The sequence below is a fragment of the Elephas maximus genome, chromosome 4 (genome assembly GCF_024166365.1).
Source record: "Elephas maximus indicus isolate mEleMax1 chromosome 4, mEleMax1 primary haplotype, whole genome shotgun sequence".
Lineage (NCBI taxonomy): Eukaryota > Metazoa > Chordata > Mammalia > Proboscidea > Elephantidae > Elephas > Elephas maximus.
Window position 1 is genome coordinate 190822435 of NC_064822.1, and position 15857 is coordinate 190838291.

A 15857-nucleotide genomic window follows, 5' to 3' on the forward strand; every position below is an offset into this window, starting at 1 on the left:
CCTAACCACAGTGGGAACACGGGTACTAATTAGTCATCAGGAGCCCTGGCCTCTGTCCCCAGTCTAGGCCCTGGAACCCAGAGGGACCCAGGGGCTTCCCAACTACTCTTAGGCCTCAGTTTCCCCATGTGCATGTGGGGTGGGGCATGGAATTTAGGGTCTAGGGACCTTTTCTGGCAGCCCTCAGACGGGGACCTTATCCTGGACCAGCTTCCGTAAAAGGCCTGATGTGACCATCAGGTGGCGCCTGGCACCCGATGAATAGAAAAGTCCTGCCCGGGGTGAGGAAGGGGCTACAAGGAGAGGCGCCCTCGGACCCTGGGCTTTGGGATGGGGAGGCCTGACCCCTCCCCTCGCTGTGCGGAGCCTGAGCAGCCCATGGGGACAAAAGCAGGGGTGATGGGGGACATGGGGTGACTCAGCAATGGCCTGGCCAACATGAGGGGGCAAGTGGGGAAAGAGAGGCACCTCTGAACCCAGCGGGCACCCTCCTCCCCCTCTAGTCACATTAGGTAGCCACGGGGGCGGGATGTGGAGAGAGGACATGACACCCAACCTCCACCCACGCAGGGAGGACCACTGCCGCCTCCCCCCTCCCATGTAAGGGACTCTCCAGGGACGGGGAGTCCTGCAGGGCTGGGGCTCCCACCCCACATCTATCTCACACTCAGTCCCACTGCGGCATCTACCTCACTGAGCCTCAGTTTCCCCATCTGTGAAACACAGGAAATAATCCCCTACCCCCACTTCCCTGGGTGGGTGTGGCCACCTCGGGCCCAGCAAGAACACTCTCCCCATCCCCCAGCAGCAGCCCTCTCTGGCTGCCCCCTATTTGTCCCCCTCCCACTGCTTCCAGACCCTGCAGATGGGGTGTCCCTAGCAGGGATACTTGTGAGGTGGAGGGCACCACCTTGTGCTTTGCCAGAGGGGGTTATGTGGCCTGAGGTGACACCTAGCAGATGAGTGGACAGGAGAGAAGCAAAGAGGGAAGCCTGGCTCACCCACCACTTACCTGTGGGGCCTCGTCTGGTCCTCCTAACAGGGCCAGGGCCAGATTTCCCATCCCCCTGCTCCAGACGGGGACACAGACCCAGAGAGGTCAACATCATGTCCGGGGTTGCCATGGGAGCCCCCAGGGATGGGGCCACCCCTTGCTCACCTCTGTGCCCTCAAGCCTGGCCACAGGCCAGGGAAGCGGTGGGCAGGAAGCATGATCACTGCCGGGCAACCCTGAGCATCACTGTCCTGGGGTATTACTGGGCTGCAGGGTGGGTGCCCCAAAGCTCTGGGCTCACAAGGAGAGCCGAGTGGTGGGATGAGGTGGGGAGTGGGCTGGAGCATGGGAACAGCCTGGGCAGGTGGGCAGAAGCCGGATGCCCAAGGGTACCAGAGCCACCGGCTCTCCCAGCCTGGCCACCCTGTGCCCCAGAGAGGGGCAGGTGGCCCTTAGGCAGGATTGCCCCATTGATGGTGGGCAGACACCTGCTGGCCTGGCACCACGGGAGGGGAGTCAGGCTGGGAGTCTCTGCCAGGCCTTTGCTCACACTGGGCCCTCCGCCTGGGATGCCCTTCTTCCTGCCACTTGCCCCTGGTCACTCTCTCCAGGCCTCCATGACAGCCTCTGCCACCAGCTTTTATTAAGCCTTAATTCTGTGCCTGGTACTGTCCGATCCCCTCCTCCCCCTATCGGTGTCCTTTTCCTCCCCATTGTAATGGTGGAGAAACTTGCCCAGGGTCTCCCAGGGAGGAAGGTGCCCACTTGGGAGGCTCCAGCCAGCACACTTGCACAAACATCGCACGCCCAGCCTTGCCTCCCACCCACCGCCTGAAGGCAGGACTGCAGCTGCACCTCAGGACCCTTCCTGGCCACTGGCTCGCTTGCTCTGCCCCCGACTTGCAGTCTCACATCCTGAGTCTGGCACCTCAGGTGCTGAGGACAATAGGTCAGGGGGTGGGGAACAGCTCATGGCCCAGGGCAGCCTCAACGACCACCTGCAGGCTGGCCAGGTCCGAATGGCCATCACCTCGAGGGGTCAGCCTAGTGGCACAGCCCTCAAAACCATCCTTTGTTTGACACGTGCCAGCCAGGAGATGGACCCAAAATGGGCAATGGCTGCACAGCATTGTCAAGGAGGGATGCCTAGGGGCCTTGGGGGCACCGGACAGGAGGGAGGAGCCACATGGAGGGAATGGTGGGCATTTACGGAGAGCTTCCTGAGGCAGGTAAGTCCTGACATGGGTTTGGGGGGATGAGGAGGAGTTTTCCAGCTACCGCATGGGAAAAGGAATCACCCTGTGATTGTGTGTGTGTGTCGTGGGGGCAGGGGAGCAAGAGGCCCTCTGCGGGCCCTGGAGGACACTGATGTCCAAAGGAGCAAGTCATTCCTGAAGTGAGTCTCGGAATTAATCAGAAAGCTTTAGTTGCAAGTGATAGAGACCCAGGACTAACGTGCTCGGGCCCAGAGTGGATTTCTTGGCTATATAACAGAAGAATGCAGGGACTGAATCGGCATCAGGTATGGCTGAATCCAGGCAATCAAACAATGTCCTCAGGACTCTGTCTCCCCTCCACCACCCTCCTGTTTTCCATCGCTACTTCCCTTGTGTGGCCTCACTGTCAGGCAGGCTTCCCCAAGAGGTGGCAGAGATGGCCATGCCTCCATCCTTCCACCCCGCCCAGTGGAAATTTTATTTCAGGAGTCTCACAGTGGCCGACTGCCTCTGGCTGGCTGGGCTGGGGTCAGTGCTCACCCCTGAATCAATGGCTGTGGTCGGGATGCCGTGTTCTCATTGGCCAGGCTGGGCTGGGGGTGGGGCAGACGAGCGAGGCCGTGGGTTCTGAGTATTCTGAATGGACAGAACCAGCTGTAGCCCCTCAAAGATCCCCCTCTGAGCACTGAGTGGGAATGGGGCACCACGGTGGATGGGCTCCTTGTGGTGACCACAGACTGTCGAGCAGCAGGAGCCCCATGGCCGAGTCAGCAGGGACTTCCATCTGTCCCCAGAGCCAAGGACAGCAAGTTTCAGTGCAGCAGCCAGAGCTCAGTTCTGCAAGGGGACCGACCAAGGGCCAGACCTGTGTCCACCCACGGCCAGTGTTAGGAAGGGCACGCTGCCCCAGGGCAGCCAATGTGAAGTAGCAGTGGCCTCTGGGATGGCAGGGGGCAGGATGTGAGCTCCTGCCTCCCTGGGCGTGTCCCTGCAGGGCACCCAGTGACCTTTCTCCTGGAGCGGTGGCCCAGGGCATACCTCAGAGTTCTGAACCCATGGGACACAGATGCGTTTTACTCAGGCTCCTTCTATGCCAGCCCTGTCGCCCCCCCACCTGCTTCCCAGTGTGGGTGATGTCACCCCCTGAGCTCACACAGTGGGTGTGGCCCCACTGTGATGGCACAGACGGGGACACAAGAATGAACATGGGTGGGCAGTGAGCACCCCCTAGGCCTTGGCCCTGGCCTGGCTGGTGTCTCAAGGTTGAAATGTTTTGCTGTCTCCTCCTCCTGCTGCCGCCCCGCCCCCTCCAGTGGGGACACAGTCTGGGTGTGGAGGGTGAGGCGCCTGCACCCCAGGAAGCCAGGGTGTGGAGCGGAAGGCTGCTTGTGCTATGCTGCCCTTTGGACCTGCAGGCGGGAGCTTGGTGAAGATGCCTATTGGTAGGAGGAACACAGGGCAGAGGCTCCAGATCAGACCTGGCAGCCTGGCATAGACCAACAGGCCCAATGGCTCCGCTCCCGGCCCGGGACACCCACTCCCTTTGGTTCCCCTCCCCCAGCTTCTAACACCACACCTCATTGCTGCCATGATGAGCGACACACCTGGTGAACTCGCAGAAAAACCTCATTCAGTCAGCGAGACCCACAAGTACACAGAAGACAATTGCCACAATGACAGCTCCTGACACTGGGGCTGTAGCTCTCTTCCTCTGTCCCAGTGCCCAGCATACACCTGACATAGGGCTGGCACTCAGTGAGTATCTGTCAGACAGATGAACAAATGAGTGATGCTTGATCTGGGCTTTGAATGGTGAATAAGAGTTCACTAAGAGGAAGAAGAGATGGGCAGGAGCTCCGTGTGTTCTGCCGGCACCCACTCTCTGGTGGGGGTTGAAAAGAGTGTGCCAGTTAAGGCCCCTGGGGCAGAAGGAAGAAGTGGGGTCCCAGTGCACCAGGTGCCAGGCCCTTGGCCCTGGCCTCACTGCTGTCCAGGTATGTCCTCTGGCCTGGCCCCCAGCACAGCCCCTGAGCCATTGCTGCCCCCACCCCTACGCTGTGCCCTGACCCCCCTCAGCTCCCCCCTCCCCTCAGGCAGGGTTCAGCTCCCCCTCCAGGAGCTGCCTCTGGCCACCCTATGCACTGGCTGTTGGCAGCCCCAGCTTCGCCATGCCCTGCACCTCATATTCCATCCTGGCTAGCCTGCGTGACCCCCATTCCAGGCTGGACAGCCCTCACTGGACAGATGGGTACACTGAGGCCCAAAAAGGTGCCGGGAGACCCAAGTGACACCTCCACCTGGGGTGGTTCCACCTGGCAATCCTCTGGCCAAGCTCCAGGCCAAGTCTGAGAACAAGAAGAAGAGAAGCCTTCAGGCTTGAGGCCTAGGTCAGGCCAGCTGCAGCAAGCTGGGCTGGCTGATGGTCCCCAGGGGACGGCGCCCAGCCCCACCCACGTGTCCTCAGGACTCTCAGCCAGCCATACCTCCTGGGGTCCCTTCCCCCAGCCAGGTCCCTCGCTGCTCCCTTCTCCTCCCCTGCACTTCAGCCATGGCCTGTCCTGCTGCTAAAGAGCCCTCCAGCACCCAGTCGGCCTCCTGCGCTACAACCTCTGCCCTTGCTGGGGCAGGCAGTGTGCTTTCCCAGGGGGCAGCTGGACCTGGTCGCCCCTTCCATGTCCCCCACAGCCTCAGCCTTCCCTGGCCCAGTGTGGTCCCCTATGTGGTCCCCAGCCTTCGCTCCAGACTCCTGTCCCCTCTCACCCCAGCCCAGCCATGCCAGACGCTGGCCCTCCCGGTACCCAGGCCCTTCCAGGCCCCCGGCGCAGATGTGTCTCCCTATTCTTCACTCTTAGTTGGAATCTGAGCTGCTTTGGTGCTTTTCTACCTTCTCCCTCAGGCTGGGTTAGCTGCCACCTGCCCCCTCTTCTTGCCCTCAACCCCTAGCCCTCTCCCAAGCCCTTACAGCTGTGCCACAGCCGTCTCCAGGCAGTCCCCTGAGAACAGGCCTGGGTCAGACCTCTGCTGGGACCCTAAGGCAGGCAGGGCCTGGGCCCAAAGCAGGCACTAGAAGCTGGACATGGGGGCCTGCCCATGGCCACTTGTGACTGCCCGTGGCCATCCTGACCTTCCGGCCAGGTGGGGTTGCTGACCTTGGGCTTGGAAGATGCCCAAGATGGCTGCCCCAGTGGCAGCAACAGGGTGGGCAGGAGCTGCCCCAGGACTCCACGGGCACTGGGGCTGAGCAAGGCCTGACGGAGATGGAAGAGCAGACAGACACCTGGACCCAGACTCTGCCCCATAGGGAGTTCAGGGCTAGGGGCATAAGAGGCACCCGGGCCTTCGTCCCTCCTGTTCTGATCACTGCTTGCTTCCCAGCAACCTCCTCTGGACTGGGGATATGGCAGCAATGACTAGGGCCAGCCATCAAGTAGACCCCCGTTGTGGTCCAAGGCCACCCCTAGCCAAGGAGCTCCACTGCCCTAGTGATCTCTGTTGTGCAGGGCAGACTTCCCAGTCTCATCTGAACTTCCCTGATGCTGTGAAGTCAGTGGTCCCACCAGCCAGGCTGCGTGTCCTTGGCCAAGTCTCCCGCCCTCTCTGGGCCTCAGCTGTTAGCCTGGGGGCTCAGTAAACCTTCAATGTACCCAGCTAATGGGGGACATGCCCCAAAGCCCCCTCCTCTGAGAAGTCACCCTGGGTTCCCTGGCCCCAGGCCGAGAGAATGACTCCCTTCTCTTGGTGCCCCTGGCGGTCTCTCCTTCCCTGGCAGGGATCAGCCTGCCCCGGCATCAGCTGGACCAGAGGGGCCCTTCTGGACAAAGCCAAGGCCAGGACTTGGCACAGCACTGGGGCCCAGTCCCAGTTTGGTGGACAAATCCTTCCCTCCTGCAGAGAGGGGAAGAGATGGGGAAACTGAGGCATGGGAATGAAGTGCTGCCCCAGCTCCATGCAGGCTCTCACCCCCACGCTCACCCTGTCCACTCAGAGCTGTGCCAGACCCAGGAGTCCTGGCCTGAAGTCTACTGGCAACCAGCTGCCCAAGGGGTCCTGCAGCTTCAGAGAGAGGGCACTGGACGCTCCTTGGTCATTTGAGGAGGTGGCAGCCGTGACATTCTCATGCTAAATGCAGAAACACGCTTGGCCGCATGTCGCGGGCAGCCAGGCGGCTCCCAGGGACAGCTGAGTTGTCCGCTGTGCCCGGGTACCTGGGCACACGGTGGTTTTGGCCCAGCCATGAGACCTCAGGGGTGGCCGACGACCTTCCCAAGGGCAGACAGTCAGGCCTGAGCCAGGCACGCCCACTGTGTCCTGACCCACCACCCCACCCTGCCTCCCTTGGGCCCCTCCTCGGGCCAGCCTCTTCACAGGGCACTCTGGGGGCTCCCCAGGTGCCTGCCGTGCTCATCCCACCTAATCACGAGTCATCTATCATCCGGCTTCACAGATACGAAGCAGAGGCTGGGATATGGGAGGGACAGGGGTCGGGCTGGCAGTGTCCCCTGACACTGCCCATGCTCTCACCCCACCACACCCCACCACCCCACACTGGGAAGAACAGCAGCTTGTTTCACAGATGGGGAAACTGAGGCAGGGGGCAAGACCCCCAGGCCACATACTGGGTAGCAACTGCATCACCCAGGAAGTGACCACCCCTGGCCCCCAGCCCCTCACCACCCTGCAACGCCCGAGGTGCTCACCTCTGGCCTGGGCTCCTTGGGGTCAGGCCCAGGGTATCCCTACGCCACCCACCCACTCAGGGAGGGCAGCCAGGCCGGCAAGCCTGGAGGGGGTGCAGCACGTGGCCCCCCACAGGAAGTGACGGTACCTCTGAGTTGGGTGATGAGTGCACAGCATTCTAGAACCCTCTGAGCCCCTGGCCTGTGGTGTCTGTGGACAACCTTGTACTCCGTGGCCCTCAGGGGCTCAACGCAATGAGGGCACACCAACCCCAAGGCACTTCCCGGGAAGTGTGGGGAGGGCGCACAGGCCAGCAGCTGGACTAAGGGTGGGCTGGTGGGAGACCCAGGGCCCAGAGTGGACGCTCCCTGTCCTCGGGCCTCTGACCCCCTGCAGGGCCTGGAGGCACGTCCTGAGGTGAGATTTTTCCTGCGGCAGCGTGAAGGTTCATAAGTATCTCAGCACTGGCAGCGAGTGGTGGGGTTAGTGGTGCTTCCAGACGAGGAAGTGGGGGGTGGCTTGGCCCCGGAATGGGGGAGATAGGAGTGGTGAGGATGGGATGAGAAAGCCACTCTCAAAAGGAGCAATGCCTGGATGGGTGGTGGGAAGACGGAGGAGGTGAAGTGAGGGGGGCAGGGCTAGCTTCCAGGTTCCTGGCTTGGGTGCGGGGTGGGGGGCACCTGGCTGAGGTGGGGAGCACTATGGGACGTCAGACTCCAGGGTGATTTGGGGGCTCCTGTGAGACACTGCGGAGCCCTGGTGGCACAGTGGTTAAGAGCTATGGCTGCTAACCAAAAGGTCAGCAGTTCATATCTACCAGCTGCTCCTTGGAAACCCTATGGGGCAGTTCCACTCTGTCCTATAGGGTCGCTATGAGTCGGAATTACCTCAACTGCCCTGGGTTTATGGATGAGGCACTGCAGAGTCCCTGGGTGATATAACCTGTTAGCAGGCTTGGCTGCTAACCTAAAAGTTGGAGGTTCGAGACCACCTAGAGGCACTTTGGAAGAAGGTCCTGGTGATCTACTTCTAAAACATCAGCAGTTGGAAACCCTATGGGGGACAGTCCTACTCTGACACGGAGTCCCCAGGAGTCAGAGAAGACTCAATTCTATGGCAACTGGTTTCTTATGAGGCTCCCCCGTTGGCGGTTTAGGAAGGAGCCAGCTCCTGTGGGGTCCTTGGATCCAGGGTAGGAGGTGAGGGGGCACACCCAGGGATGGTGGGCAGAATAGGCAGAGGAGAGCCCCCAGGGTGGAGGCCTGAGCAGAGACCAGAACCCCTGTGGGGAGCCTGGAAGAGGAGGCTGAGAAGCTGGAGCTGGGAGGTGAGGAAGAGGCAGTGAGGAGGAGGCAGGGGCTGAGTGGGGGCTACTGGGCAGAGCGGACGCCCCAGAAGTGCTGGCCTGCACTAGCTGCTAGGCTACCTGTACCACCCCCCCAGTGCTCCCAGAAGCCCTGTACAAGTCCCAGGCAGCCCGACAGGCCTGGTGCTGGGCTTGGATGAAAAAGGAGGAAACACACAGGGCTGCCTCTTTCCCGCCAGCCACCATGATCCCATCTTTGTTCCTGGGTGGAGCAGATCGTCACCTCCAAGGCTTAGCAAGAAGCCCCCAAGCCAGGAGGGTGTTGGGCAGAAGCTGGGACCTGGGCTGACCGGCTGGCGCAGTCTGGGCAGGGGCATGTCCCTGGGATCAGGAAGGTGGAGTATCCACCAGGAAGCTGTAGCTGGCTTGAGAAATAGACTTGAGACTAAGAAGCTCAGGCAAGATCCCCTCAAGCAGGAGAAGTTTGGAAATCCCTCCTGGCCCAGCTGACCTCGGCTTTGCTGAGCTCGAGATCCCAAGGCCTTTCTGGTTCTCAGGCTGGGTGGATGCCGGGCAGGCTGCTCCCCTCTAGCCTTGTCCTCCACCACTACCCCTGAACCCCCGTGGCCCCACCTCCCGATCGCTTAAAGGAGTAAACAAAAACCTGCATAGAGACTGTCAAACACACAGACACACACACAGACCTGAACATACAGACACAAACACACACTCACACAGACATGCGCACACACACAGACACAAATGCATATGCACACAAGACAAGCATACATGTTTACCCATGCACACAGGTGCTCATATGCACACGGCCATACATGTACACACAGACACGTACATGTACACACACAGATATAGGTGTGCACACACATAAGTATGCACTCACGCACATGTGCACACACACGTGTGCATACAGACTCGTGCGTTTGTGCACATGCTCATGTGGGTGGCACACAAGTACACACATGCACACGTGCTCACATGCATGCACACACACAGCCACAGATGCATACGTGGTTACATCTTTGGATATACACATGCCCAAGTTAGCAAGCAGAGCCCTGAGCTGAGGAGCTGAGGACCTCAGCCCTGGCCCCTGCTCCACCAGAGGCATGCTGTGTCACCCTGGGTGGACCTCTCACTCTCTCTGATCCTCACCCTCCTCTGCTGAGTAAGGAGGTGGTCAGGGAAGGCCAGCTCTCACTCTGGGTGGCCAAAGGTCACTCACAGCAGGGGGACTTGCTTACTCTGGGGCAGACACAGGGTGGGAAGGGACAGGAGGAGCTCAGAAAGGGGCCTCATGAACTGCCCCTCCCCAGGGACCAAGCAGCCAGCAAAGGGCTCTAGAGGTGCTGCTCTCTTCCCCTGACATATACAGCTTAGTGTTCTAAGGTTTCGCCTCTGTTCTCCATGAGCCTCGCTGCCTATAAAAAATGGACGTCCCTAATCTTTCCACTTTATGAATAAGAAGACTGAGGCTCATGGAGGTCAGCGAGTTGCTCCCAATGCCCTCCCCTGAGGCCCAGGCAGTTTTTTGGGTGCCCGTGAGCTCAGACCTTGGGGACATCCTCCTCGCCTCTCATTTGCCCCCTTAAGCTTTTGTGTGCAGGTCCTTGGCCCTCCGCCCAATCCTTCTAGACAGGCAGAAGGGCTCCATCGCCAAGCTGCTAGGCGGTTGAAAGACAGAATGCCTTAAACGGTGGGATTCTCAGTGCTCTGGGGCCAAGCCCCGGGGCAAGGCTGTTTGACTCCTCGATGGGCCCGTCAGACACACCCCAGGTGGGGAGCCCTGGGGTGGCACCCGCAGGGAGTGAGGTGAGCAGACCCTGCAGACTTGCCTGAGTGAGGTGCGGGCCCCCACTGTAGGAAGCATCGAGGCCTAGGTGGAGGCAACTCCAAGAGCACCTCCCAGTGCCTGCAGTGAGGAGCCCTCACAGCTGTGCCCCACGCCGGGGGCCACCCGAGGAGGGGATCTGGCCACAGCCTCTGCATCTAGCAAGGCGTGCTGGTGAGTGGCTGAGGGGACCCCAGACTCTGAGGGGCTGGTGTCTCTGGCCTCAGCTTCTGGCTCCCTGCACCCTCCTACCACAGATGAGGGAAAGGAGTCACAGAGAGGGAGAGCCCACCATAACCATGTTAACAGAAGAAAATGGAGGCTTTGAGGAAGCCAGGCGGGGAAATTCTGAATCTATCTGCTCTCCACCAATCGGCCAGCAGTTGACTCAGCACCCAACAAGTACACACTCAGCCCGTTTAGTTCCCAGTGATGTGGGAGGATGTGAGGCTGAAGGAAAACTCAAGTCCCTTGACTGGAAATCTGTTGAACCCAAGAGAAAGCCCCTCAGCCAGCCCGGGCCACCTCCCTGCCCTGACTTCCCCCACCCTCTGGGTTTAGGCTCAGTGAACACTGGACTTAGTGATGGACAGACAGATGGACGGACCAAGGGACACAAGGATGTATGCATGGGTGGATAGATGGACAGGTAGATGATTGAGTGGATGAACGGATGGATGTATGGGTGGACGGATGGACGGACAGATGGACAGATGGGTGGGTGGGTGGGTGGGTGGGTGGATGGATGGATGGACGGATGGATGGAAGGATGATGCATGGGTGGATAGACGGATGGATGGATGGATGGACAGACGGAGGGATGGATGGACAGACGGATGGATGGATGGACAGATGGAGGGACGAATGGATGGTCCAGCACTTTCCAGAAGGTATTAGGAGGCAGGATCCTATCAGCCAGTCGCAGCTGGGCCACCCCTGGCTGGCTCATCCTACGCTGGGTCTCAGTCCCCCCACCTGCACAGTGGGTGGGTTGAGCCAGGAGATCTCCCTGGGACCGACGCCCCCCAGAGCACCCTGAGGTCTTTGGGAAGATGCTGGGGAGGGAGGGTTGGCCTCGGGCCCTGCTTCCCCCGCTGGCTGCACACTTTTGGGAGCCACAGCAGAGCCGCTCCGGCAGCTGTTGTAGAGGCAGCCTGGAGACTTGTCAATACCGGGTTCCTGGGCTGTGAGGGGCAAAGGGCCTGCCCCCAGGCCCAAGGCTAATAAGGCCCAAATCACCGAGTCGCACGTGACCCCATCACAGTGACGGGTTCCTTCCCCCTCCCCCGTCTCTTCCCCCCTTCCTTTTCTCCCTCCAGTCCCACTGGGCACTGGCCTTGTTTCCCCAAGACCAAGAGTACATGGAGCCAACACACACCTGGGAAGCCGGCCTTTGGTCACTGCCATTTTGTTAATTTGCCAAAGCATGCCTCATCTGGTTTCTCTCTGCCCATTGGTAGGTTCATCACCTCCGATGGTTCCATGAAGCCAGTGCGTGGTTTTAGACCAAAGCAGAAGGTGGGACCGGGAAGTCACTGGAAGAGCTAGTGGTGGGAAGGTGTACAGAGTGCCTGGTGCAGCACCTCCCTGGACAAGTTTAGGATGTGACACTGAGCATCCATGAGGTTACAGGAGACACAGGTGGGTGACTCTCAGCTGATCTGCTTTGGCCTGGGAGGTTTCAGCTGAGAAGGGAACCGACTCCCCAGGGCCACGAGCTCCAAGGGCAATTCCAGGCCAGGGGCCAGTTCTGAGAGCATTTCCAAAGCCCGGAGCACGAGACACTGGTCATAAGTCATCATCAGAGTTCAGCCCGGGGTAATCACGTGTCTGCTTTTCCCCAGCCACAAGGAAACATCTTCCCTCATGGGCCCTGGCAGCCGGATTCTGGGCACATCGCACTCACTCCCCAGGCACCAATGCCAATGCTGAGCTGGAAGGGGACGCTGGAGATCAGTGAACCCAGCTCTCACTTTATAGGTGGGGACAGACAAAGGACAGCGGTGGCCAGCCCAAGGTCACAGAGCTGCAGAAAGCATCGGGCACAGTGGAAAAAGCAAGGACACGTGAGGAGAGCTGGCCGGGCACCGCGCCCAGGCCTTCGAGGCCCAGGTATGCAGCTCGGGCAGTGTTCAGCCTCCACCAGCCACACTTCCCACAGCTGGGAGTAGGAAGTGGATCCACAGCCTGCAGGGCTGCTGGGGATAAGCAGCGGGAACTTCCTCAGTGACTCGTGCGGGCAGCGGAGCCAGGGCCCCTCTGTTCACAAAGAGGGCAGCAACTGCTGTACTGGGTTCAGCGATGTCCCCCCAAATTCATGTCCCCCCCCCGCCAGGACCTCAGAATGGGACCTTGTTTAGAAATAGGGTCTTTGCAGATGTAATTAGTTAAGATGAGGTCCTACTGGATTAGGGTGGGCCCTAAAGCCAACACGGTGAGACAGTGGCAGGAGACCTGAGTTCAATTCCTGGCCAGTGCACCTCACGCACAACCGCCACCTGTCGGAGGAGGCGTGCGTGCTGCTGTGACGCTGAACAAAACCTGTTCAGACGCTGAGACCTAGCAGAGCTTCCAGGCGAAGACAGACTAGGAATAAAGGCCTGGTGATTTACTTCTGAAAATCAGCTGGCGAAAACGAAAACCCTATGGATCACAACAGTTCAATCTGCAGCCCATCATGGGGATGGTGCAGGCCTGGGCAGAATTTTGTTCTGTTGTGCATGGGGTCACCATGCGTGGGGGGTGAGCTTGACGGCAGCTAACAACAGCAAGCAACGCACTCATTTTGAATTTTATCATTTTTCACTGGAACTGCATGTCCTTGTTCCAGAAATACTCAAAATAAACATCCGTGTTAATTTCCACTCAAACCACTCTCTTTGGATTAGAGCAAGACCACTGTCGCTTTTGTCCATCTGTGTAGCAACGCCGTGGTGCTCCTTACGAAACAGCTCCTCTGGGCGCCACCTTGCTCCTTCTTGCAGCTCTGTGCTGTTGAAGACATGTGTGCAGAAAAGAGCCCTGAGTTGGAGCCTGCCGCTGCCCTGCTCAAGCACCTTCCTGGGCTCCCACTGTCTCCAGGACCAAGTCCTACATTTCCAGGCCGTCCATGTGCCAGCTCCACCCTCCTGTGCAAACAGATCGCTGGCCTGCCTGGGGCTGCCTTAGGCTCCCAAGGGTGGGGAGAATAGGGCTGGGAGCTTGTAGCAGCAGGAGGGACAACTGAGGTCATTTCTAGTTAGTTCCACAGTCTGTGAGCCCACTAGGTGCTGTGGCCACATACTTGGGGGAGGCAGAATCCCTGTGCAGGAGACACTCCCCGTCTGATGACGAAGACAGGCAGGCAAAGAGACCCAGTTAGAACAGGGAGGTGAGCACAGAGACTGTGGTGTGCCAGGCTCACTGGGGCTGATGAGGGCTGGCAGCTAGCCCAGCTGGGGTGGGAGGCCCGGGGCACCAGTGGAGGCTTTCAGGAAAACTGCCCCAGGTGGAGATCAGGTATCAAGGCAAGGTGGGAGGGTGACCAGCCCAGCCTGCAGTGTCCCCTGAGGTCAGGAAACACGGGATGCCGGGAAAACTTCCTGGCAGCCCCTCCCCCGAGAGCCCAGAGTCCACCTTACTCTCTTGCAGGGACAGTGAAACTGGGTCCTGCTTGCAAAGGGTCAGCCCAGGCCTTGGCACCTACTAGGGCTCAGTAGGTAGTTTTTGGAGTCCCTGGGTGGCAGAAACAGTTAAACGCTGAGCTACTGACCAGAGGGTCCTTGGAAGAAAGGCCTGGTGATCTACTTCTGAAAGGTCATAACTATGAAAACCCTGATGAGCAGCTCTGCTCTGCACACGTGGCGTCACTGTGGGTCAGAATCAATTCGACTACAACCGGTTTGAGTTGTTTTTGGTTTTTCTTTGCCAAAATTCACAATAATCTTTTACTATTTTTTTTTTTTTTTGATACAAGAAGTTAATTTTACTGCAGGTTCTTAAAACTTTTATTGCAGTGAAATACAGATAACAAAACATTTGCCATTTCAGCCACTTTTGACATGTACAATTCAGGGACATGAATTACATTCACTGTGCGTGGGTCCTGTTTTTGAAGTTAAATTCAGCACTGATACTTACCAGTGGCTTGACTGAATCTATTGCTTACACCCAGAGGAGTGAAGAGGGTTGACAGTCCCGCAGGCTGTCTTCCCTACCAGCCATTCAAGAGCCTTGCCCTCCTGGGTGCTGGTTCTCTGTGCTTGGCCTGCCCCAGGCCACCATCACCTGAGAGAGAACAGGATTGCCGTCACGCACTGTGTGGGGTTAAGCTCCCTCTCGACTCCAGCCGACTCCTCCTCTGCACTCCTCAGTGCTCCCAGGCAGAGGAAAAGCTCTTTCCCAGACTGGGGCCTGGCCAGGAGGGTGCCCAATGGCGTACGTGCCAGGGTGCTGTGTGGGCATTACTCCTGCGGGCTCTCAAGGCCATTGCCTACGCTTGTTTTCTCGCTCTGTCGAAGATCAAAATCGGGCCCTCACGTGTGATGTGTGATTCCATAGTCCACGCTGCAAGCCCCAACACGAGCCAAGCTGTTGACTGGAAAATAAATATCACCAATAACGGTGTGGAGGGGTGAGCTCGAACACACATGAAAGCTTCGCGACGCTCCATGTGCTCACGAGTAGGAATCTACTCCGAAGTAACGGGCTTGGTTTTTTTGTTTTGTCTTTTGGTGTTTATCAGTGAATAGCCTTCACCTGAATTGGGGTGCCAGGACTTTGGGTTTTTACAAACCAACCCAATTTTAAGCAGCTTCAGGGACAGACACGGGGGTTGCCAACTTCTTTCTTTTGCCAACTAAAAGCAAACTCACCCCTATCGACTATTACCGACAATTTCTTCACCTAAGACATATTCATCAAAAAAGGCATTTCCGACAACAAGAAACAAGGTCAAGGACAGGATCTCAGGGAGAAAAAAAGACGCTCTTTAAATCGAAGAGATGAAGCTTTATAGAAAACTCTGCACAACATCCTTTTTTTTAACCACTTTGCTGCAGACCAGGAAAATGTAATTAAGCATGGCCTGTCTCTTCCAGGGGGCTGGGGACATGGGCCAACTCCTGATTTTAGCAGAAACCAAGGCCTGATGATGCTGCTGGCATAATGTCCTCATTCAGCCTCATTACAGAGCCTTGTATGTTCTAGGCTCGGTGCTGGGCGCCCAGGGAATGGAGGGCTGAGTGAGGCTGGCCCTACCCCCACAGAACCAGCAGCCTGCAGGATGGTCTGGGTTCAAATTCCTGTTGTCTCGACTGGCTGGGAGGACTCTCCCATAACAGGCAGAAAATGATGGCTCTGAGGGCCACGTGAGGGAGCCTGGGGTTTGGTGTGTGGGGTGGGGACCTCCATCCACTTCAGCTGTTTGAATGGCAAGAAAGCAACATGGCAATGGGTCTTGCAAAGACAGCCCTGATCTAGCAAAAGCAGGGAGATGGTGGCTGCAGAGAGAAGGGGTTTTGCCAGGGGACGGGTGCCAAGCAGGCTTCCTGGAGGAGGTGTCCCTAGGCAGAGCCTCTGACAGGTGCATGCCGTGTTCTGAGTATGGCCCACTGTCAGGCCCTGTCCCAGTGGCACTTTGTACCTGCTCCCTCCTTAATTCTTGCACCTGGACCTGACAGGTAGCTGCAGTGGAGTTAGCCCCAGCCCCATACACAACGGAACGCTACGCTGACCCGTCCTTCGCCATCCTCTTAACCGGTTGCAGATCTGACGTTGTGATGCACAGGTTTTCATTGGCTGAGTTGATTTTCAGACATGGTTGGCAGGCCTTTC